Source organism: Delphinapterus leucas, chromosome 3 (assembly GCF_059928025.1).
Source record: "Delphinapterus leucas isolate spDelLeu-1000000601 "Yukka" chromosome 3, BTC_Dleu_Yukka2, whole genome shotgun sequence".
In the NCBI taxonomy this organism is placed as follows: domain Eukaryota; kingdom Metazoa; phylum Chordata; class Mammalia; order Artiodactyla; family Monodontidae; genus Delphinapterus; species Delphinapterus leucas.
Window position 1 is genome coordinate 94,835,997 of NC_143131.1, and position 21,189 is coordinate 94,857,185.

At 39.6% G+C, this 21,189-nt stretch overlaps 1 long non-coding RNA gene across 5 annotated transcripts in view; it reads left to right on the top strand.

The window, feature by feature from the left end:
- Positions 1–20,670, top strand: part of LOC111183562 (uncharacterized) — a 152,985-nt gene extending 132,315 nt beyond the window's left edge. For all 5 annotated transcript variants that reach the window (XR_016392734.1, XR_016392737.1, XR_016392735.1 and 2 more), the window contains one exon: positions 1–20,670. This exon is cut by the window's left edge. This is a non-coding gene — a long non-coding RNA (uncharacterized LOC111183562).
- The last annotated feature ends 519 nt before the right edge of the window (positions 20,671–21,189 follow it).

The following is a 21,189-nucleotide window of genomic DNA, read 5'->3' on the forward strand; positions in this document are numbered from 1 at the left end:
TGAATGAGTTGATATGTCATTCCTTTTTTAAAATCACTGAATAGTATTCTATTGATGGATGTATCAGAGCTTGTTTATCCATTCCCCTGTTGAAGAATATCAGCTCCTTGCTGCCTGTTAGCTGAAGGCTTCCCTGAGTTCTTTGCCATGTAGGCTACCCCATAGGGCAGTTTACTCACTCAGAGCCAGCAATGGATAGAATCAATGGAGAAAGTCATCTGCCAAGAAGGAAGTTACAGTCTTATATAACATAATCAAGGAAATGACTTCTCATCCACTTTGCCTTTTTCTCCTGCTTAGAAAACATTCACAGGTCCTGCCAACACTCAGGGGGAGGAGATTACACAAGGACATGGGATATCAGGAGGTGGGGATAACTGGGACCATCTTAGAGTCTGTCCATCACAACTAGTTTCAGAGATAATCACATGTCTTCTCCAGTGAAGCACATCTTTTTTATCTTCTTAGCCGTAACACCCCAGAGAGTAATGATACAACTGAATATGACCAAATAAATGCAATGGGGAAGGACAAATAGGGAGCAGTCAGGGTTTGTAATTAGACTTGTCCATTCATGTGGAGCAGAGACTCTCAGGAAGAAGAATTTGAATAATAGACAACCAGCTGATAACAGTCCAATTACAGTCCAAGAAGGGGTTCAAAACTGGGCCTCCTTAATACCCCGACAGAGCACAGGGGTAGAGAATCCAGGCAGATGCTCACCATCTGGGGACTTGTCAGCAGCTAGCATGTCCTGTTAAGGTGTGGGATTTCTAGCAGTACCCCAGCTCCTGGACTTGTAGGAACATGAGGAAGGAACCAGTACTGGACAAGATATCAAAATAAAGACAAGGGTCTAAGAAATAACAATTGTGTACAAATTGTTAGAACTGGGGCAGAAATTTCAGTAGAGAGCTTGGGATAAGAAACATAGATCTCATGCCTAAGTTACAAGGTGAAGACAAGCTCAGCTGAATTCTGGAGTGCTTAAGATTCCTAAGTCCTTCAATTTCTCCTGCCCTTGGGCAGGATTGAGTCTGGAAATTGGAACGGAAGTAAACCTGCAGTTACAAGGAGAAGGAGGTCTAGAAACAGAAAGCCTTGTGGGATCAGTTGTCAGGTGACTCCTCTGAGGCCTCAGGGAGCTTGCAACATAAGCAGCCTCCTTTTACAGCTTCCTATTTCTCTCTTTGATTTACCATCTCCAGGGCCTAAATATATTTCCCTCCATCTCCCAAGGACATTTCTATTTTAAGCATTCTTTCAAATAGTGGAATAAAAGGCCTTGTACCTTAATGTTAGAATTTCAACTATTCTGGGAATGATAGAAGAGGAGTTCCACAGGAAAGTGATATCCTGAATCTATATCTTTCTGAAGTCATACCTACAGAGGGCTACTGACCCTTCAATGAAAAGTCATCTGTCCATTCACGCACTGAACAGTTATTTGTGGAGCACCTGTTGGTGCTACGAACTGTGTTAGTGCTGGAATAAAATGTGAGAAAAATGCACATTATTCCTGCCTTCAAGATTATTTAGTCTAGTGAGGTGTCAGACTTATCAGTGATTCACCCACACATAGTAAAGTTAGGGCCCAGAAAAGGAGACACATGATGTCCTAGTCATGGGTCATAGTAGAAGAATGGGCTTGGTCATGAAGATTCTTTCATGCCAGGTTAAGGATTTTATTGTTTTTCCTAAAACATCAGGATGGAAGAGGCATATTTTAGTTTCAAAAGATCACTTTGTGTAAAGTCTAGAATGGATTGAAAAATTAACACAATGTTGTAAATCAACTATACTTCAATAAAATAATAATTAAAAAAAGAATAGACTGAAGAGGGGGCAAGAGTGAGTTCAGGGAGATCAGTAGGATGGATATTGCAGTAAAAGATAATGTAGCCTGGGCTAGAGTGGAGCTACTGGAAACAACCAATGCGAAAGATACTTTAGGAGGTATAAATCAGCAGGACTTACTGGAATAGTGCCTTCTGGTTTGTGCAACTGGATGAATGGTAGTTCCAGTCCCTGAGAAAGACATCACTGGAAGAGGCCCATGTATTTTAGGGAAGGAGAATTTAGGAGCAGTTCATGAGTTAGGGTTTAGTTATGAGGATTTTGAGAGGCATTTGAAATGTCCAAAAGGGAATGTCAGGTGGCAGTTGCTAGATGGGTCTAGAACTCAGAGTAAAGGCTATAGGTAATTCTGATAATATTTGTCAATTTCTGGGCATGGATGATTTTACCCAGAGAAGGGCGTAGAATGAGAAATATAAAGAAACAAAGAGAAATAAATGGACCAGAATGACATATACACTTTAAAAAAGCTTCTGGACCACATGGGCTTTGGCAAAAACACATTGATCTAATTTGATTTTTTTCCACCAATTATTTACAGTGACTTTGGGCCTGGAACATTTCTCTGTAAATGTACAAACTGAATAAAGCAGTTAATCTCAAAGGACTGTAAATTTAAAGAGCATTTTTAATATTACAAACATAATTAAAAGCTGAAAATGCAAATGAGTATGTGGATGGAGAAAGAGGAAGTATCTACATTAAATTGGTTTTTTTTTTTTTTTTTTTTTAATTCGCAGTACGCGGGCCTCTCACTGTTGTGGCCTATTGCGGAGCACAGGCTCCGGACGCGCAGGCTCAGCGGCCATGGCTCACAGGCCCAGCCGCTCCACGGCATGTGGGATCTTGCCAGACCGGGGCACGAACCCGTGTCCCCTGCATTGGCAGGCGGACTCTCAACCACTGCGCCACCAGGGAAGCCCTAAATTGGGTTTTTTTCCAGACTGAATCAAAATAATTTCTGAAAAGATGAGTAATACCAGGTTTGTGCCTGGAAGCGAGGGCATATTACTTCCCACTGTGTATGTCTGTACATGGTAATGGCATCTCTCTCCATCCCTCTCCATCCTTAGTTCAGAGAAAATAATGCCTCTTATTGGATAATTTTTTAATACCTGGAAACTTGGAAGGCAGAACTTAATCAGTTAGCCAATGTCTGAATTCCTTGATGTTTTGACCTCAAATTCTGAGACGGGAATGCACTTACTAAGGAGGGAGAGGGAATCAGAACTCAGCAAGCAGACAGGAACCTTATGAAACCATTGAAGACAGTCTCCTTGGGGAATTTCGTAAAAGTTGAAAGAAGTTTTGGTTTCTCTGCTTTAAAGATCTCTAAATAGGACCATTTTAGTATGCTTATTTGGGAGATTCTCAATATCTAATCAGTCTGAAGTTCCTTTTCATGTCTAGCCCAACTCTTTCTTGCTGCCCTTAAAGGCATTTCTTCTTACATAGAATGACCAGCAGCTGCCTAGAATCTTTCATTTAATAATTCTTCATATAACTAAGGAGATTAATGAAGTCAGCTCTTAGCCTCATCATCTGAGTTAAAATCACCACTCAAAGGAACAGTATGCAATTACATACTTCATGTGGGGGAGAAAAAATAATAGATACCTAGACAAGCAATACTGAAACTCACAGGGTGAAACAACTCCAGCCATGCAACCCTTTCCTTAAAAGAAGTCCCTTTTCCAAGCCTTTAGTATATATGTTTTGTCTTCTGGTTTTTCTATTAATTTTTTGGATTAGAAATAGATATGTAGAAGAACAGTTCTGTGTATGAAAAGTTAAAATGATGCAGACCCTTCCTGTTGTCCTGGACTACATTGGTGGAATTCATTTGCTTAACAGATGCTTATCCAGCCCCTAGTCTATGCCAGGCACTTTTAAAGGTTCTAAGGATACAGCTGAGAAAGTAAAACACAATTGAAACGTGCTTTCCATCATGGACCATGAATAAAATGGAATGATTGTAGGGGTGATTCTAGAAATTGGAAACTGGATTATTCCTTGCTAATCTCATCTTCAGTTAGCCATCACTATTGTTGGTTTTATAATCAATCGCTCAAACAACATTCACTGAGTGTCCACTCATGCTAGGCATTGGGCTCTCATGGAGCTTGTAATTTAGCTGAGATGAAGAAGCCAAAACACAGATCGTTACATGACAACCTAAGGCAACCAAGAGATTTTGCAAGACAACACAGTATTAACAGCGGAATGGGTGACTAGGATTCTGAGGAGGTAGTTGCTAAATTATGTCATAAAGTATTTTTTCCCTTCACAATGTATAATGTAAAAATAATTTGATGTCTGCCTGCATTCCTGTCAACTAATAGAATCTCTGTGGTAACATGATGTGAAGTTCTAATTCTCCTTCATTGTGGGAATCTCTTTGCTCTGAATCAATTTAGTAATATGTCAGGCTTTCATTAAATTCACTGAACCTAGTGATTATTCCATATGGTTAAGCTTATTAAATGTATGCTTCCAAGCAGCAAAATGTGGACAATAATCTAGATGTTCCAGAACACCTCAAACTTTTCTAATTTATGCAAATAATCCTCTTCTTTGTTAACTTTCCTTTTAAACAAACCAACCTTTTGTCAATAGTAAAATGCTTTTACTATTCCTCAGGCCATGGCTGGCATCAGGCAAATTATAAAGACAACAAATTAACATTTTTTTGCTGTGGGTTAGCTACTGGGAACCTTGCATGAAGGCGTCTGAATATATAAGGCTGATGATAAAGCCCTTGTGAAAAACATACCTAATCACCTGGATAACTTTCATCATCCCTTATGGAAGATGACACTGATGCTGATGTTACTATGGAAATGTTAGATTCTCTTTGTAACTGGTGTTGGTAACCAGACTTCCAAAGTTTTGCTGCCTTGTTTGAATCATGGTAAGCTATCACTTGAGAAACAGCCATTCTGGGTGATTTGGGAAATGTTGGTACATTGAGGAGAAAAAAAAAAAAAGGTGTGACTAAAAGTGAAGAAGATTATAGTAGACAACCGTTTTGGTGGGGTGTCACCCAACTGATGAGCCCACCCTCTCTTTTGGTCTTTGATCCTATTTTTTTGAGGACTAGGCCACCCAAATTTGTATTAAACTAAAGCCCCTACACTCATGGCAGTAGCTGGTTGATCCAGTGGTAGAAAAATATGTACTTGTTGGAATCTCTTTCTTGGTCTTTAGGAACTGGGTAAGTGTTTGCATGAGAATGGGACTGTAACAACAAAACTTAGGAGCTCTGGGGTACCATATTCTGCCATGTGAATGAAGGAATGGAGAATGCAGATCTGTGGAGATTGAGAGGAATGAAGCAGAAGGCAGAGAACAGAGGAGATAAGAGATAAGGGACAGTCTTATTGGTTCCATTTCCTTCCAGGGGAAGTGGCTGTGAAATGATCACTAAGAGCCAAGATAGAAAGTCAATCTTTCCCCAAGTCAGGCAACCAGTGGGGTCATTGCCAGAGGAAGGGAGAATCAATATTAGGGAAAGAAAATGAAGGATTTTCTCTGTAGTCAGAGAGGCAAAGGGAAAGTTTTTCAACAATGGAAGTTTTCTCGTGATCTGATGAAAGTGACCCACAATTACAAGAGGAGTCATTGTAAAATTTGGATTTTAAAAGTAATTTTTAAATGTAAAGGATAGGTAAATCGTTATTTTCTTTATCTCCATTAGTGTTGATTTCATGATCATTTGACCAGGGTTAGGTTGAAATTTGACTCATAATTTATGAAGAAAGGGTCCACTGAGAAATGGTATCAGAAGGGTGTTGCTATTTACCTACTTGCACAAATGCTTTAGGAGACAGTTTAATGATATCTGTTACTTTATGAAAATATAGCTAATGATTATAAATGTACTTTTATGGCCCACTCTGAAACTTAAAACACCATTTAGTAATTCAAACTTACAGCTGGCATCACCTCAGTTACTTGAATTTGGTAAATTTCTACTTGGGCTTCATCCATCTTTTTATTCTCTGGAAAGTTTTAGTGAAACTGAGTCCTCCTAAAACAAAGTTCCTCTGCCAAGTTATGATTAACCTCTCTGTCCAAACATTCTTCCTTTGTTTTGTCCTGCACCTGTTCCCCTCAAGATTGAGGAGAATCAAGGAAAAGGGGGGTTTGAAACCTTACAGGGCCCTCCTGGGTACAAAAGCCCACCCCCCATGTCCCCCATTTCTTGTTTGTAGAAAAAAAAAAAAGGCTTTAGTCTCTTAGGTCTTTCCTGAGTTCATGTGCCTGATGCACAGTGAGGCCAAACAAACTGAAACATTGGAGTTTGGATCAGAGAAAGGTTTATTGTAAGGGCCAAGCAAGGAGAATGGGCAGCTTGTGCTTGAAAGACCCTAAGTCCCTGATGGCTTTCAGGTAAGAGTTTTTAAAGATTGTGTTGGGGGGAGGGTCGTAAGGTGTGTGATGTTTCTGGACTCTTGACTTTTTGGTTCCAACCAGTCTGGGGTCTACGTGATTGTGGTCAGTATGTAGTTACCATCCCCCACCCCGGTGGGGGTCTTAATTTCTGCAGAACAACTCAAAGGTATGTATCAGATTGTTATGTATATCCCTTCAGGAGGAACTAGGAGTCCTGTGACTCTGTTGTCCTGATTATTAACTGCTTGAGTCTGCTCTTTGGAACTTGGGGAAGGCCTAGGAGACTGAAGCCAATTTTTTTGTTTTTGTTTGTTTGTTTTTTTATTCTGGAAACAAGAAAAAGTGTCCTGCCCAGATTTAGCAGGCAACTTTGGTTTGGACAACTGTCAGTTTATCTGTACTGCTTCAAGAATTATTCTTGGATTTTAGAGATGAGGACATGTCCACATCTTTTGCTTTCCTGGACAATTACTCACCAGGAAATGGTTGGTTTGATTCATCATAAAATTGCTGTCTGCTTCCATGAGTATGAGAGGTCCTACAAGGTGAGGGGCAGACAACTCGTTTGAAAATTGTCTCTTGTTGCCTTCTCTGCTTATAAGAAGGCTAGGAGGGTTCTGTGACCTTCACAATGGTAGACATTCAGCCTGAGAAACAAGGGGAATAGAAAAAATGAGCACATAGAGCCAAGAGAGGAATTTAATTTCTCTTGATTTGTATAGGAGAGATCAGGACATGACTAAGCATATTGAGGAGGCTTGCTTAAAAATAGCCTCAGAGCTGCACACCTAGGACTCAACTGGAGGCTTTCTAACCTGGTCACTTTTATACCTACACTGGCTGTGACTACTCTGACAATCTTAGGAGCCATTTGAACAAGCCCTGAGCAGGGCATCCTGCATCTTATCCATTCTCCTACCTAACCCACTCTGACTGCTCTGGCAATCCTCTGAATGCCTCAGCCTTTCTTCTTAAAGTAAACATGGTGAGGGTTGACAGCTTAGTCCCTAACACTTGGGAGTAACAAGCACCAGTGCCTGGGATACTATTTCTTCTATAACAGCAAAATGCTCTTGGGGGACAACAACCTGCCTGTGAGATGACTGGACAGCAGGGACGCACTTAAGCCCATGAGGCTGTTTGTGAGTATGTGTGGACCCAGGCATCCAGAAAAGAGACAAACTTGGGGGCCTAGATGAAATTAGACTTCACCTGTCCTGAAAGGAGTGGGAACATTGAGAGAAGTCACTGTGAAGAGGAGGGGAAGCTTTCTGGGTGGGAAGAACCATATGAACCATAACTGGGAATAGCAACATTGTTAATATTCCCTGAGCCCTCATATTGTACAAGGCACTGTGCCACATGTTTGTCATGTGTTACATCATTTCATCTCCACAGATAGGTACTGTTATAAGGAAAGAAGGAAGGAAGCTCAGGGAGGAAAGAAGCTCAGGGAGGCGAACTGGCCTGCCTGAAGTCACAAAGGTAGTAAGTGGTGCAAAGAGGGTGAGAGGCCAGTCCTGCATTGTATCATATATCGCTGGCCTGCACTCATAGGCTTTAGCTGGCACAACTGTACAGCTGTGGAACTAGAGAGCTGCTAAAAAAGAAGGGCTTACTCTGTAGAGTTTCGCCACTCAGGTGAAAAGGAAAGTCATTGACTCATGATTTCCAGGAGCCCTAGTGCTCTGGTGAATTACTTGGAATTCATTCCCCACCACCTTCCCCAAACAATCACAGCACATCAGCACACCAAGAGTAGCACTCAAATGTACACACACACACTTCTTATGCTGGAAACATTGATATGTGAAGCAAAGTTGTCCATATATATCTACTGTATAACCTTGGTCTGTAAAGCAAAATCCAAACCACGTTTTCCAGGCTCTGGATGATGGCATCCTTCTCACTTTCCCACACTTGGGAACATCTGGCTGTGCATCTCTCAGGCCCCTTCTGTTTTCTGCCTCTATGCCTTGAGCATTCTAATCTCCCCTCTTGGAACACCCTTCCTCCTCCTCTATGCCTGGTCACATCTCCCTTTTTTCCAGGCTCAACTGAAGATCTGCATGTTCTAAAAAGCTCTCAGTGTGGACCTCTAGTCCACACTGACATCTCCCTTGCCCTCTCCAGTCCTTTTGAATGACATACAATACTTTTTTTTTTTTTCCAGTTTTTGAGAAGAGCAGAAATTGTCTTTCTTGAAGTCTGTAGAACTCCCAAAAGGCTTCAACCTGAAGCAAAAAGATTGTAGCCCAAATGCCCTATTTAGGTGGTCACGCTAAGGGAGAGAGGGTGGCAGGTTTACTGTCTCCTCATGTCTGGTATAGGGTTTGAGGACAGTTGAGCTGCTGGAGATAATCATCATATGCCATCAGGAGATGGAAAGTCACCAAGAGCGTGCGCGCACACACACACACACACAGGCAAAATTGTTTATTTACTCAGTAAAGAGTGCATAAGGAATCCATGGCAGGGAAGGTCAAAAGTACCTCTTCTAAAATGGACTTCATTTAGGGTAGTACTGCAGTCTTTCACCATTCATTAGCCAGGGAATTCTAGATTTTTAAAAGAAATCCCCAAACATTATAGAAATGGACCTGTTTTCTGAGGTTGCATTAACTTAAGTTCATTTTTCATGTGGAAAATAAGCTTCAGGCTTCAATATGATGAATTGTTTCCTCCTGTGTGACAATGGTGGAGGAAGTTAATTTATTGCTGCTGCAGTCATCTTGGTTCCTTCCTCTTTTATTCTGGGGCCGTTGTGATTAATAGGATTACATTGGCGTGATCACAGCTGCCTATTTGTTTATCCCATCACTGAGGTCAGTGCCATGGCTCTTATTTCAGGATTCTCTTGGTTTTGAGACCTAGTTTGTCACATTCATAATGTAATAACCTCTTGCTGTATCATCACCCCCATGGAATGTTGAACCGAGCTAAGTGAACTCTGAGTCATTCATGTTATGTGAATTTGGGTCATTTATTTGGAAAGTATTCACTGAGCACTGGTGGTGAGCGATATCTTACATGGTGCCAAGGAAATCAGGCCACTGCACTGGATGCAGTTGAGGGAGGACACTTTATACTTTGGGAACCCAGTTAGTGGTAGAAAGTGAGTGCTAGGGTGCAGAGGTGGAGGTGCAATAGCAAGTGAATGATACCTCACTTGGCTTTGGTCTCATCAAAAATGAAGTAAATAGTAAATTAGGCTAAATGATAATTATTTTCCATATTCAGATTGTGAGACATCTTGCCATTTTTTGGAGTGTCAAGAAATAGACATATTAATTAAATTTAGTTTAACATAAACTAGGAGATATAAGTTATATGTGTGTGTACATTACATGATTCAGGACATGGCATATTTAAAAGTATGAGTTGCTGTGTCTGGGAGCAATGCTACCCTTAGACTTGGGCAAGTGAAGCCCCGCCTCAGGATCCATGCCTTAGGTACCCTGTGCCTTGACTGTACTTTCCTTGAAATGTTCTAAATTCCCGTCAGATGCCTGGTACTGTCCTGGGAGCTTTTAGTGCTATCTAGCCAGAATACCCGGAGCCTGGATTGGGACATGAGTGAGCCCCAGTCTCATTTTCTCCCATGTGGAGTATCTGTAGCCCTCCACCTCATATGATGGGTTGACCAGCTATCCTGAAGCACTGTGGAACTTGCACTTATGGTATCATACCAGGGCTCCCTGGCTGGGCTCATATAGATGGGCCCTGGTTCCAGAAGCGTAGCCTGGTGAGCTGCTCATTCCTCCTAGCCAGTGCAGAATTTTTTTGTGAGCTCACACAAGATTGGACTGTCAGAATGAAGCTCACATCATCATTTTGAGTAACTTTCACACATGTTGAACATAGGACAAGTTTAGGGCCCTGGGATACCTGTAGTCCACCAGTATCTCTCCGGTTTGAGCTATGTATAGGGACCCATGGATTGGCTCTTGCTTGTCCGTGTGATGGCTGAAGGGTCACCTCCATTCTCCTACACATGAGTACAGCAGGTTTGGAGGCAGGTATTCTTTACCCCTTATCCCCTCCTGCTGGCACCCGTGAAGTTGCCCCATCTCCTTCGTAGGCTCTGTACCACATATTGGGTTGCCACTGTTGGGCAACTGTGCCAATATCCTCTCAGGTATTTTGAGATTGTTGCTCTGTAGTGCCAATGAAGTCTTCCATATGATGTCCTCTCTTGCCTTTGATCAGTATGGTGGTGTCATGCTGTCCCAGGTTGCTGGACAAGGGAGAGGCCTTCCTTTCCCTAGTGTGGATGCTCCTTTTATCTTTGCCACTTGTGGCAGTGTGTGAAAGACAAGGGTGAGGTCAACACTGAGAAGAATCACATTCTAGGAATGCTGTGATTATGTCTTAAAGAGTTCAGAGAAGAAACAGGATTGCAGGATGTTTTGTTCTTTATTTATGTCATACACTTCTGTACAGTAAATTTAACATGACCAGAAAACAAATTGTCATTTTATTTCCCTGTGTCTTATATGTAAGACTTGCATTTGTGGATATTGTGAGTGAAGCACAATAAAAATTACTGTAAGAGTCATCAAAAGCCAGTATTCATGGGCAGCACGGTGGATGATGTAGTGTTAGGAGTAATGATGTATCCAGCCTTAAATAAATGAAAGTAGGGAACTGCAGAGGCAAGAAGACCTACATTTTTTCAATATAAACAGGTTCTGAAGAGTCATGGCACAGTGAGTAATAATAGCATTGCTACCTTTTTTATCACTGTGGGTGATATGATATTAGCCAAGAATGATGCATATGGCAATAAAGAACATGAATTGATGATTCCTGGACCCAAACAAGAAAAGCTGGTACCTGGACACTAAGAAACTTCACATGAACTGATTGGAAAATAAACCAATATGTATCTCTACTCATTATTCTATCTCTTCATCAAAAAATCATTATACCTTAGCTGAGCCCATAATTCTGTTTTACATCTTAAAAATAAAATTTCTATTGTTAGAGAAGGGTACCAAAAATTTTTTTGCCAAGGGCCCCTCACACTCTAGGGATGGCCCCTTGGGAAGGGTATTTATTGGTGGTACACAGGAAACAAGCCCTCTGCACTGCCCATTGGAGGATTTGTGTTGAGCTTAGACTCAAAGCTGGAATTCACCCTCCCCAATAAAAAGGAGAGAAAGAAGAAGCACCCTACTTCTTGACAGGGAGAGGAAGTAAAAAGTGAGAAAAGTGGGGGACATGGAAGAGAAGACTATTGGGCTGCAGACATAGAAAGAGAAATTGCCCCTGGGGTGAGAAGTTGCTGGCAACAGATATTAAGAATGTTGGAGGAAAGTAAACTCTTTTAAATGGAAGATGAAGTTCCTGTATTTTAAAATACATATGTATTTGGAGACAGCATTTCCTCCATTTTCTGCAACTAGTAATTAAGAACTTTTGAGGACATGTCCATTCATTGCAGGGCAGGCTTATGTGACAGAGAACAACTGAGAGATGTGGTTAAGGATTGCTTAAAATGGACAATGCAACACAAAGATAAATTCAGATTATAAGTGAACTAGGCAGCACTCTTATTAATTGAGGCCATGTTTTCTTTGTCCAGAGATCTGTTATATCTCTAATTCACTGTAATTTTCCAAATAATGGTTGACAGATTCTTTAATCACATTTTCAAGCTCTTGTTATTTTGTTCATTGTTCCTCTATGCTTGGAGGTCTGCATATATTCAAAGAAAGCAGATGGCATTCTTAGCATAGCCTCATCTATAATAAGATGAGTTCCAATACTTAGAGTTACACTGTCTTATTGCTTTTTGTCAATTCAAATTAAAGGTTCCCTCATGTTGTTTTAGGCCTTTTTCTTTTTTGTCTTTGGTTTCTAGACACTTATAGATTCATGCCACTCTGCTGTGTTTCTCCTAGTCTATGTGCTCCTACTTCCTTTAATAAATACCTGTAAAATTTTGCCCCCTCAGGGATTCCCTGTGAAGCCACACTGGTTTCTTGATACTTTTTACGTGTTCTTACTAACTAGAATTTTGGCTACACCAGGTCTTGTCAGTAACAAAGCTGCTTGTTCAAATTGTCTGATCCTTAACTGCATTCTTTCCTTCCCAAGTTTTTGCAGTAGATGTGTTGAAAAGTCTGTATGTTTGTAATCAAGGTGTCACAAACACCACATGCATATTGTAGTTTGTAAAATACATACTGTAGGTATATATTTCATTGAATTCCCTCATTTCCTATTAGTTTGATCAGCTAAGATGCTTGTCATAAAAAAAAGACAATATTGAGGCAAGATGGTAAGTAGATTGAAATTACCAAAGGGATAACTTCATAAAGTTGTTGGACATTCAAATAAAAGTAAAAGATAATGACCTTCGAATGACTCTTCATAAAAGGAGTTTTCCCCCAAGATCACAAATAATTCTTGAATACTGGTAACTTTTTTACAGAAACCCAGAAAAGAAAAATCACAGAACAAACTTAAATGACTATCAGTTTAAAACAAGTAGGTACAGTTATAGGTCAACATATATAAACTCCATCATAATCACAATTCAAAACCTACAATAGATACACAAAAACTAGAGAGAAAGGAACACAAACATAACACTAAGGAAAGTTATCAAATCACAAGAGAAGAGACTAAAAGAAGAACTATACAAGCAACCAGAAAATAAATAACAAAATGACAGCAAGCACATAACTATCAATAATCACTTTAAATGTCAATAGATTAAATGCTCCAATTAAAAGACATGGCCTAGGGCTTCCCTGGTGGCGCAGCGGTTGGAAGTCCGCCTGCTGATGCAGGGGACACGGGTTCATGCCCCGGTCCGGGAGGATCCCACGTGCCGCAGAGTGGCTGGGCCTGTGAGCCATGGCCGCTGAGCCTGCGCGTCCGGAGCCTGTGCTCCGCAACGGGAGTAGGCCACGACGGTGAGAGGCCCGCATACCGCAAGAAACAAAAACAAAACAAAACAAACAAAAAAGACATAGCCTGGCTGATTGGATAACAAAAGCAAGACCCATCTATATGCTACCTACAAGAGACTCACTTAGGGGCTAAAGAAACACACAAAATGAAAGTGAGAGGATGGAAAAAGATATTTCATGCAAACAAATGAAAAGAAAGCTGGGGTAGCAATACTCATATGAGACAAAGTAGACTTTAAAACAAAGCCTATAATAAAAGATAAAGAAGGGCATTATATAATGGTAAAGGCACCAATACAAGAAGAGGATACAACATTTATAAACATATGTACCTAATATGGGAGTGCTAAATATATAAAACAAATATTAATAGACATATAGGGAGAAATTGACAATAATACATTAATAGTGGAGGTCGTTAACCCCTCATTTACATCAATGGACAGATCATCCAGATGGAAAATCAATAAGGAAACAGTGCCCTTAAATGACACTTAAACCAGTTGGGCTTTATATTAATTTACAGGACATTCCTTCCAAAAGCAGCAGAGTATATATTCCAGGATAGATCACAGGTTAGGCTGCAAAACATGTCTCAATAAATTTAAGAAAATTGAAATCCTATCAAGCATTTTTTCCAACCATAATGGTATGAAACTAGAAGTTAATTATAGGAAGTAAAATGGGAAAATCGAAAACATGGAGAGTAAACAACATAGTACTGAAAAAAATCAATGGGTCAATGAAGATACCAAAGAGGAAATTGTAACGTACCTTGAGATAAGTGAAAATAAAAACATAACTCTCCGAAGTTTATGAGACACAGGAAAAGCAGTTCTAAGAGGGAAGTTTTAACTGATACAGGCCTACCTCAAGAAACAACAACAACAAAAATCAAATAAACAACCTAACCTACTATCTGACAGAATTATAAAAAGAACAACAAAGCCCAAAGTCAGCAGAAGGAAGGAAATAATTCAGATCAGAACAGAGATAAATAAAATAGAGACCTAAAAATGGTAGAAAAGATCAGTGAAACCAAGAGCTGTTTTTATGAAAAGATAAAATTGATAAGACTATAGCCAGGCTAATTAAGAAAAAAAGAGAGAGGACCCTAATAAATAAGAAATGAAAGGAGAAATTAAAACTGATATCACAGAAATACACTAATAAAAGAATACAACGAACAGTTATATGCCAGCAAATTGGACAACCTAGAAGAAATGGATAAATTCCTAGAAATACCCAAGCTTCCAAGACTGAACCAGGAGGAAGCAAATAATCTGAATAGACCAATTAGTAGTGTTGAATCAGTAATCAGAAAACTCTCAACAAATAAAAGTTGAGGACTGGAAGGCTTCACTGGGGAATACTACCAAACATGTAAAGAAGAGCTAATACCTATTTTTCTCAAACTATTCCTAAAAGTTGAAGAGGAGGAAACACTCCCAAATTCATTCTATAAGGCCACCATTACCCTGATCACAAAACCAGGTAAAGACACTACAAAAGGCCAATATCTCTGATGAATATGGATGCAAAAATCCTCAATAAAATATTAGCAAACTGAACTTAACAATATGTAAAAAGGATCATACACCAGGATCAAGTGGGATTTATTCCAGGGATGCAAGGATGGTTCAATATCTGCAAGTCGATCAATGTGATACCCTAAATTAACAAAAGGAAGTAAAAACACATGATCATCTCAATATATGCAGAAAAAAGCATTTGAGAAAATTCAAGATCTATTCATGATAAAAAAACTGAACAAAGTGGATATAGAGGGTACATATTGCAACATAATAAAGGCCATATGAAAGACTCACAGCTAACATCAAACTGAATGGTGAAAACTGAAAACTTTTCCTCTAAGATCAGGAACAAGACAAGGATGTCCATTCTCGCCACTTCTATTTTACATAGTATTGGACGTCCTAGCCACAGCAATCAGACAATAAAAAGAAAGAAAAGGCATCCAGATTGGAAGGAAAGAAGTAAAGCTCACTATTTGCAGGTATCATGAGACTATATATATAAAATCCTAAAGTCTCTACCAATAAACTATTAGAAGTAATAAAAGAATTCAGTAAAGTTGCAGGCTACAAGATTAATATATAGAAATCTGTTGTTTTTCTATACACTAATCATGAACTATCAGAAAGAGAAAGCAAGAAAATTATCTCGTTTAAAATTGCCTAAAAAAGAATAAAATACCTAGGAATAATCTTAACCAAGGAGATGAAAGACCTATACTCTGAAAACTGTAATACACTGATGCAGGAAATTGAAGATGATTCAAAGAAATGGAAAGATACCCTACGTTCCTGGATTGGAAGAATTATTGTTAAAATGTCCATATTACCCAAAGCAATCTACAGATTTAGTGCAACCTATTAAAATGCCCATGGATTTTTTGGGTTTTTTTTTACAGAGCTAGAATAAATATACCTAAAATTTGTGTGAAACCACAAAGACCCCAAATTGCCAAACTAATCCTGAGAAAAAAGATCAAAGCTGGAGGTATCGTGATACCTCACTTCAGACTATACTACAAAGCTACAGTCATCAAAACATCATGGTACTGGCATGAAAATGGACACATAGATTAATGAAACAGGATAGAGAACCCAGAAGTAAACCCACAGACATATAGTCATTTAATCTATGACAAAGGTGGCAAAATATATGAGGAGGAAAAGACAGTCACCTTAATAAGTGGTGTTGGGAAAACTGGCCAGCTACATGTAAAAGGATGAAATTAGAACATTTTCTCACACCATTTACAAAAATAAACTCAAAGTGGATTCAAGACCTTAATGTAAGACCAGAAACCATAAAACTTGTAGAAGTAAATGTAGGCAGTATACTGTTTGACATAAGTCTTATCAATATTTTTTGGATCTGTATCCTCAGGCAAGGATAACAAAAACAAAAATAAACAAATGAGACCTAATTAAGCTTAAAAGCTTTTGCACAGCAAAGGAAACCATCAACAAAATGAAAAGACAACCTACTGAATGAGAGAACACATTTGCAAATGATATGTCTGACAAGGAGTTAATATCCAAAATATATAAAGTGTGCATACAACTCAATATCAAAACAACCAACTCAACTGAAAAATTGACCTTTTTCCAAAGAAGATATACAGATCAAAAAACAGGCACATGAAGTGATGCTGAACAGCACTAATCATCAGGGAAATGCAAATCAAAACCACAATGATACATCACCTCACACCTGTCAGAATGGCTGTCATCAAAGAGATAAACAATAAATGCTGGGGAGGGTGTGGAGAAAAGGGAACCCTCTTGCACTGTTGGTGGGAATGTAAATTGGTGCAGCCACTATGGAGAACAGTATGGAGGTTCCTTAAAAAACTAAAAATAAAACTACCATATGATCCAGCAATTCCAATTCTGGGTTTATGTCTGAAGAAAATGAAAACATTAATTCAAAAAGATACACACAATCCAGTGTTCACCACAGCATTATTTACAATAACCAAAATACGGAAGCAATGTAAGTGCCCATCAGCCGATGAATGGATAAAGAAGAAACACACACACACACACACACACACACACACACACACACGAGTAGTACTCAGCCATAAAGAAAAGAATGAAATTTTGCCATTTGTGACAACATGGATGGAACTGAAGGGTATTATCCTTAGTGACATAAGTCAGAATGACAAATAATGTATATTTTCACTTGTATGTGGAATCTAAAAAATGAAATGAGTGAATATAACAGACACAGATTCAGATATAGAAAGCAAACTAGTGGTTACCAGTGGAGAGAGGGGTTGGGGGAGGGGCAAGTTAGGGGAAGGGGATTAAGTGGTACAAACTACTGGTATAAAATAAAAAGACACAAGGATGTAATGTACAGCACAGGGACACAGCCAATATTTTGTAATAACTTTAAATTGAGTATAACCTATAAAAATATTGAATCACTGTGTTGTACATCTAAAACTAATATAACATTGTAAATCAACTATATGTCAATTAAAGAAAAAACACACATGATCCTCTACCCCCTGAAATTTATTGTGGACAGTGAAGTAAGGGACATTGTGGGTGCCATTGGAGAATATCTTGGATTAGCCAAAAAGTTCGTCTGGGTTTTTTCATATGGAAAAACCCAGACGAACTTTTTGGCCAACCCAATAGATTATTACAAGGAGAAACTATAACCTCAAATAACTCCCCTGTCCCACCCACAGTTACCTGTGGGACCTCATCTCCTATTATTCTCCACCTTGCTCTCTCTGCCCCAGTCATAGTGGCCTCCTCCCTGATCCTTAGAAAACACTCTCGCTTAGGGAAGCTGCAATCACTGTTTCCCATATTCTGGATATCCTTCTCCCAGAAGCCTGCATAGCTGGACTCCTTACTTCCTTTCAGTCTCTCCAGTGCAATGTGGCTTTTCTTCCCTGGTGGCATTTCTTCCCAAAAATGGCACACACCTCCAACACACACACAATATCTATTTGTTTTCTCTGCTTCATTTTTCCCCTCAGCATTATCACATCTATTATCATAAATATTTCATCTATCTAGTTATTTATCTTTCCACTTCATGAGCTGTAAGCTTTGGACGATGAAGATTTTTTTTTTCTCTTTTGATTACTGCTGTATCCCCAGCACTAGAATAGTCTCTGGGACGTAATGGGCCCTCAGTAGATATTTGGTGAATGAATAAATGAGACTTCAACTAAAAGGGGCAATTGGTTACCTAGGATTTTGCTGTAATCTATTTATACTGGAGAAATAGTGTCTTAATAGAATATGTTAACCTCAGGGATTTGTTATTTAAAAAAAAACCCAAATCAACGTTTTATACCCTCATCATAGATATTAGGCAAAAGAACAACAAACAGGCTGTTAGCTACTTCTTTAAAAGTCATGCTAAGTGATCTGGCACCTTTCTCGGGAGAATGGGACCACTTTCCATTATGTTGTCTCAGGATCTCAGCTGCAATCGAGGTAGATATTTCCATTTTTATATCCTGTTACATTAGGATTAATGTATTTTAAAATTCATTCTAATGAACATTACTAGTTGTAAACTGAATGAAACAGTGAAAATGAAATTGTAGACACTATTGCTTTCCAACTATATTTTGAAATAAATAGGAAAGATGTTTGTTTCTGTTCCCTATGCCTTCTACTCTATAGCTTCCTGGAAAGGGAAGGCCTCACATGTTTGTTGGTTTCTCTGTTTCTGTGAATTTAACTCATAATCAGCTGAAGAGTCTTGAAGTCAACCCAGAGTCTGCTTGGCTCATCTTAATAGCAGTTGCCTTTGGTGAACAATTACCATGTGCTGGCTCTGGTTTTAAGCCCTTTATGCGTAATGACTAGTAAGTCATACGTGAATCCTGTGAGTTACGAAATACTATCAAACAGGATTCTGAGGTTCAGAGAGTTTAAATCACTTGTTCAAGTCACAGATCCATTAAGCAGAGCCAGGGCAGACTCCAAACTGCAGTGGAAAAGGTACCATATTATGAGCCACAGTATCTGGTTCAAATCCTACTTCTGCATCTATCTATGCCTGTGGACGTGAGGAGATATTTATAACTTCCCAGAACATCAGGGCCACGTCTGTTAGTGAGAGATTTGAGAGGTGGGCTAAAAGTCACAATTCAAGTGTGTTTAAACCTAGTTAGAAATGTTTGTTTGATATGTGGACTGAGTAATCCAGATATAGTTTTTGGTGACTTACTAATTAAAATTCAGGACTTTTAAAATATAGAGTTCCCACTATAGCAAATGAAAAATGATTGTATCAGTTTCCTAAAGCTGCCATAACAAAGTATTGATATCACAAACTGAGTGGCTAAAAACAACAGTTTATTGTCTCACTGTTTTGGGGTCTAAGATCAAGGTACTGGCAGGGCCATACTTTCTCTGAAACCTGTAGCAGAATCCTTCCTTGTCTCTCCAAGCTTCTAGTGGCCCCAGGAATTCCTTGTCTTATACCTGCATCACTTCTGTCCTCTGTCTTCCTCTGGCCTTTCCCTCTGGATCTCATCACATCGTTCTCCCCTGTGTGTGTCTGTCTCTGTATACAAATTTCCCCAAATCTTATAAGGATAGCAGTCATATTGGATTAGGGTCTATTCTAATTACTTATTTTAACTTGTGTAAAGATCCTATTTCCAAATAAGGTCACATCCTGTGGCACTGGGGGTTACAATTTCAACATTTCTTTTTAAGAGACACAATTTAACCTATAACAGTGATTCTATTGATTCATGTTCCCTTTGGGACTCATATTAAGTTTAGGCCTTGGTGCTTTGTTTAGAGTCTGCCTGCTTTCCCTCAAAGGGATGCTCAACATTAAATCTATCTGGATTCCTTACTAAGATTATTTTCTGTCTAATACTTAAAAATAGAAAATCAAATGAAAAAATATCAAAGACAATTCTAGTAAATCTAAATTTTATTGGAACTTTCTTAAGTTCATTGATTTCCCCCAAGTCTATTCCAGATACAGAGTAATACTTAATTTCCCTCCCTCGGTAAAGTTTTCTAGTTAAAAAGTGTCTTTGATTGTTCTATGCTACATGTATTAGGCAGGCTCCTAGCTGAAAACAGCTGGCACATTCAAAGTGAGATAATTCAAGGAAGATTTAATAGAGGATAATCTACAATGGTGTGGGTTTGGTGTCCTGGGCTAACAATAGCAGATCAGTTACCACCACTAGATCTGAGGGAAGGAGGTGAGCAGTTAATGGAAAGAGTAGCAATAATCTTTGATTGTGGGACCTGGGAGGGAGCAAGGAAAACAGGTACCCTAACCTTACTCTCTTAGGTTCTTTCCTAACCTCTGCTGTGGCTCTCCATTAGCCAAACCCAACTGGAATCCAGAGTAAAAGAGAGCCCTATGATCTAGTCCATACATGTCAGGTCAGCACAGAGGTTAGAGAAAGATGGAGAGCAGATATGAGTGCATTAGAAGATGTCTAGCACAGCTAGACCCTTCTGCCTCAAGTATCCACTCTTTCTCCTTCCTGTGGTTGAAACCTAACAAAGGTGTTGCAAGAAATTCCCTCAACTACCTTAATTAGGGATGATGGCAATGGTCATTCTCTTACCTAAACATTAGATGCCACTGATGCTCTTCATATAAGATAGCAAGAAGAAAAAGAGAAAGAGGGCTAGGGATACAATTTAGTGATGTAAAACATAGCTGCTAAACTCCCTGATTTGGTAGCTGGTTACACAGAATTCTTCCTTACTAATCATAGCTGTCTTTTTCTACCATCCATTTCATGTTCCTCTTACCTCTGCTGCAAACTCAGCTGGATGATGTTCTTTATCTAGTTGGTGACCCAATTCTTTATTCCTGTAGGATCCGAGTTTTCAGTGGTCTTATTTATGTTAGATCACGGTGTTTTCTCACTAACCACTACTATTGGACAAGGAGAAACTCAGAGATAACCCAGTGAATTCCCTGGGTTTTACACGTAGTCCTCCACTGTATGGTAGTAACCCAATAATCATGACCAGTGTGGAGACCTGCTTCTCAGACTGTTGGCTTGGTGGCATGAGGGACCCAAAATGATTTGGGGGGCATTCTGTTTCCACTTTGTTTTCCATAACTTGGTTCCCAGGTAGAATCATTGCTTCTGTGGACCCTAGGACCTCCAAATGTATCAAGCCCAAAGTTTTTCAAGAAGGTTAATAGATATGATTGTGAGAGGAGTCATTCTCACCTCCACTCTTTTCTCTTTTTTTTTGGCAGTACGCGGGCCTCTCACTGCTGTGGCCTCTCCCGTTGCGGAGCACAGGCTCCGGACGCGCAGGCTCAGCGGCCATGGCTCACGGGCCCAGCCGCTCTGCGGCATGTGGGATCTTCCCGGACCGGGGCACGAACCCGTGTCCCCTGCATCGGCAGGCAGACTCTCAACCACTGCGCCACCAGGGAAGCCCTCACTTCCATTCTTGTTCCCAGCCCCCATTCATTCTGGCAGGGGTTGGAGGGGAGACAG